General features: G+C 49.0%; 1 protein-coding gene across 3 annotated transcripts in view; it reads right to left on the reverse strand.

Annotated features, from left to right (window-relative positions):
* PDE4A (phosphodiesterase 4A, cAMP-specific) overlaps positions 1–4,152 on the reverse strand; it is a 63,628-nt gene that overhangs the window by 33,369 nt on the left and 26,107 nt on the right. The gene's annotated exons all lie outside the window — the stretch shown is intronic.

Genomic DNA, 4,152 nt, shown 5'->3' on the forward strand with positions numbered 1-4,152 from the left:
CCAGCTACTCGGGAGGCTGAGGCAGGAGAATGGCGTGAACCCAGGAGGCAGAGCTTGCAGTGAGCCGAGATTGCGCCACTGCACTCCAGCCTGGGTGACAGAGCGAGACTCTTGTCTCAGAAAAAAAAAAAAAGAAGAAGAAGAAAGACTGATACCCTAAAAGAGATGGGAGACACAGAATGGCAAAGATGAAACTTACTGTGCACCAGCGTGCACCGGTGCACCCGTCCCCACTGCTGTGGTGGGGACACCCCAAGGTCAAAATTTATGGGATCATTCACTCTTTCCTTTGCACCTCAAATCAGCTTTGCTGCCAAAATCTGTCCAGAATCTGTCTACTTCTTACCAACTCCTTGGCCAGCTCCCCTCATCCCTAGCCAGGACTGGTTGCATTCACCTCCGCCCTGGTACCCCCGTCCTGTTTTCAACCCCTAGTCTTTCTTCAATGGCTGCCAGGGGGAGCTTGGAAACACCTGAATGAGGTTAAGTCCTACCTCTGCTCAGAACCTTCTATGGATCCCACATTACTCTGGGCAAAATCCAAAGTCCTCACTGCAGCTCACAGGTCTTGTCCCATGACCTCCCCTTCCCCCCTCACTAATTCTGCTCCAGCCACAATGGCCTCCTCACTATTCCCTAAAAATCTCACACAGGCCAGGCAAGGTGGCTCACGCCTGTAATCCCAGCACTTTGGGAGACCAAGGTGGGCGGATCACTAGAGGTCAGGAGTTCTTGACCAGCCTGGCTAACATGGCAAAACCCCATCTCTAATAAAAATACAAAAATTAGCCAGGTGTGGTGGTGGGTGCCTATAATCCCAGCTACTTGGGAGGCTAAGGCAGGAGAATCGCTTGAGCCTGGGAGATGGAGTTTGCAGTGAGGGCCGAGATCTCACCACTGCATTCCAGCCTGGGCAACAGAGCAAGACTCCATCTCAAAAAAAAAAAAACCCACAAAAAACACAAAAAACTCAGACACAGTCCTGCCTCAGGGCCTTTGCACAGGCTGTTTCTCCAGCCCAGATTTGCAGCGGCTTCTCCTTCCCACCTTCAGGTCTCTGCTCAAATGTCACCACCACAGAGATGCCTCCCCGACCAACCCAGCTAAAATTTTAACCATAACATATTTTTTTCGAGACAGAGTTTCACTCTTGTTGCCCAGGGTGGAGTGCAATAGTGCAATCTCAGCTCACCGCAACCTCCGCCTCCTGGGTTCAAGCGATTCTCCTGCCTCAGTCTCCCTAGTAGCTGGGATTACAGGCATGCGCCACCACACCTGGTTAATTTTGTATTTTTAGTAGAGACGGGGTTTCACCGTATTGGTCAGGCTGGTCTCGAACTCCCGACCTCAGGTGATCCACCTGCCTTGGCCTCCCAAAGTGCTGGGATTACAGGAGTGATCCACGGCGCCCAGCCTATTTTATGTTTTTAGTAGAGATGGGGTTTCTCCATGTTGGTTAGGCTGGTCTTGAACTCCCAGCCTCAGATGATCCACCTGCCTCGGCCTCACAAAATGCTGTAATTACAGGCATGAGCCACCGCGCCTGGCCCAATACTTTCCATTTCTCTTCCTTAAACCACACACACACAAACTAAAATCACACCACTTATTTGACATAAACTATATTTAATTCATCTTTTTTTTTTTTTTTTGAGACAGTCTTGCTCTGTCACCCAGACTGGAGTGCAGTGGTGGGATCTTGGCTCATTGCAACCTCCACCTCTTGGGTTCAAGCAATTCTCCTGCCTCAGCCTCCCGAGTAGCTGGGATTACAGGCACCTGCCACCACACCTGGCTAATTTTTGTATTTTTAGTAGAGACAGGATTTTACCATGTTCACCAGACTGGTCTCAAACTCCAGACCTCAAGTAAATCCACCCACCTCGGCCTCCCAAAGTGCTGGGGTTACAGGCATGAGCCACCGCGCCTAGCCTGGTGTTTTCCTGAGACGAAGTCTTGCTCTGTCGCCCAGGCCAGGGTCCTATAGGGCAATCACAGCTCACTGCAGCCTCAATCTCCTAGGCTCAAGCTATCTTCCACCTCAGTCTCCCAAGTAGCTGAGACTACAGGTGTATATCAGAAAGCTCAGCTAATTTTTGTTTGTTTGTTTGTTTGTTTTGGTGAGACAGGGTCTCATTCTGTTGCCCAGGCTGGAGTGCAATGGCACAATCTCAGCTTAATGCAACCTCCACCTCCCTGGCTTAAGAGATCCTCCCACCTCAGCCTCCCAAGCAGCTGGGTCTACAGGTACATGCCACCACCCCCAGATAAATTTTGTTATTTTTTTGTAGAGATGGGGGTCTCGCTATGTTGTCCAGGTTGGTCTGGAACACCTGGGTTCAAGCAATGTGCTCACCTTGGCCTCCCAAAGTGCTACAATTACAGGTATGAGCCACTGCGCCCAGCCCACGGCTAATTTCTTTGTAGAGACTGGGGGGGTCTCACTATGTTGCCCAGACTGGACTCGAACTCCTGGGCTTGAGGGATCCTCCTGCGTTGGTCTCCCAAAGTGCTGGGAACACAGGCATGAGCCACCATGCCTGGCTAGAGCAGGGATTTTTATCTACTTTGTTCGCTCTGTCTTCAGGACTGAGGAGATGGCCTGGCACACTGTAAATGCCTAGTAAATGTTTATTAAGCTGTGCACGGTGGCTCACGCCTGTAATCCCAACACTTTGGGAGGCTGAGGTGGGTGGATCACCTGAGGTCAGGAGTTCAAGACCAGCCTGGTCAACTTGGTGAAACCCTGTCTCTACTAAAAATACAAAAAATTAGTTGGGCGTGGTGACACACACCTGTAGTCCCAGCTACTGGGAAGTCTGAGGCAGGAGAATTGCATGAACCTGGGAGGCAGAGGATACAGTCAGCCGAGATCGCACCACTGCACTCCAGCTTGGGCAACAGAGAGGGACTCCGTCTCAGAAAAAATAAAAATAAAAAATATATAAATTAGCCGGGTGTGGTGGCTCATGCCTATAATCCAATCCCAGCACTCTGGGAGGCCGAAGCGGGCAGATTAGGAGGTTAGGAGATCGAGACCATCCTGGCTAACACGGTGAGACCCCGTCTCTACTAAAAATACAAAAAATTAGCACTCGAGATGGCACCACTGCACTCCAGCCTGGGCAACACTGCGAGACTCCATCTCAAAAAAAAAAAAAAAAAAACAGTTCATTGAGTGAATCATTGAACATATGACTAAATGGCTACATGAACTAGATTGCACCATGCTGGGGTCGGGACGGGCCTCTCTGAAGAAGTGACATCTCAGAAAGGCCTGAAGGATGAGAAGGAGCCAGCTACGAGTTAGGAGGTAGGAAGTAGGAAAAATCAAACCAGGCAGAGGGAACTGCAAGTGCAAAGGCCCTGAGGCAGGATATGACTTTTTTTGCTGGTGTGGCTGGAATGGAAATACAATAACAAGAACACAGCTGTAGAGAGGACAGAAACCCTCCCTTTCCAGTTGTTTGTCTCCTGATTATTGAGTTTTAAGGATTCACTACATATTCTGTTTTTTATTTATTTTATTTATTTATGTTTTAACAGGGAGTCTCCCTCTGTTGCCCAGGCTGGAGTGCAGTGGCGCAATCTTGGCTCACTGCAACCTCTGGTTCCTGGGTTCAAGCGGCTCTCCTGCCTCAGTCTCCCCAAGTAGCTGCGATTACAGGCACACGCCACCACACCCAACTAATTTTTGTATGTTTAGTAGAGACAGGCTTTCACCATGTTGGCCAGGCTGGTCCTGAGCTCCTGGCCTCAAATTATTCACCTGCCTCGGGCTCCCAAAGCACTGGGATTACAGGCGTGAGCCACCGCGGCTGGCCCATTATATATTCTGGATACAAATCCCTTATCATGTATTTTTCTCCAAGTTTGCAGCTTATCATTTAGTGATGGCGTTGCACTCTGCTGCCCAGGATGGAGTGCAGTGGCACCATCAGAGCTCACTGCAACCTCCTGGGCTCTAGCAATCCCCCGACCTCAGCCTCCCGAGTAGCTGGGACTATAGGCATGTGCCACTACACCCAGATAATTTTTGAATTTTTTGTAGTAATAGGTAATATGTAATAATAGTAATATGTAATATTACTAATACTACATATATCAGTAATATGTAATAATAGTAATATGTAATATTACTAATACTACATA

Source organism: Colobus angolensis, unplaced genomic scaffold (assembly GCF_000951035.1).
Source record: "Colobus angolensis palliatus isolate OR3802 unplaced genomic scaffold, Cang.pa_1.0 Scaffold39, whole genome shotgun sequence".
Classification (NCBI taxonomy): Eukaryota; Metazoa; Chordata; class Mammalia; order Primates; family Cercopithecidae; genus Colobus; species Colobus angolensis.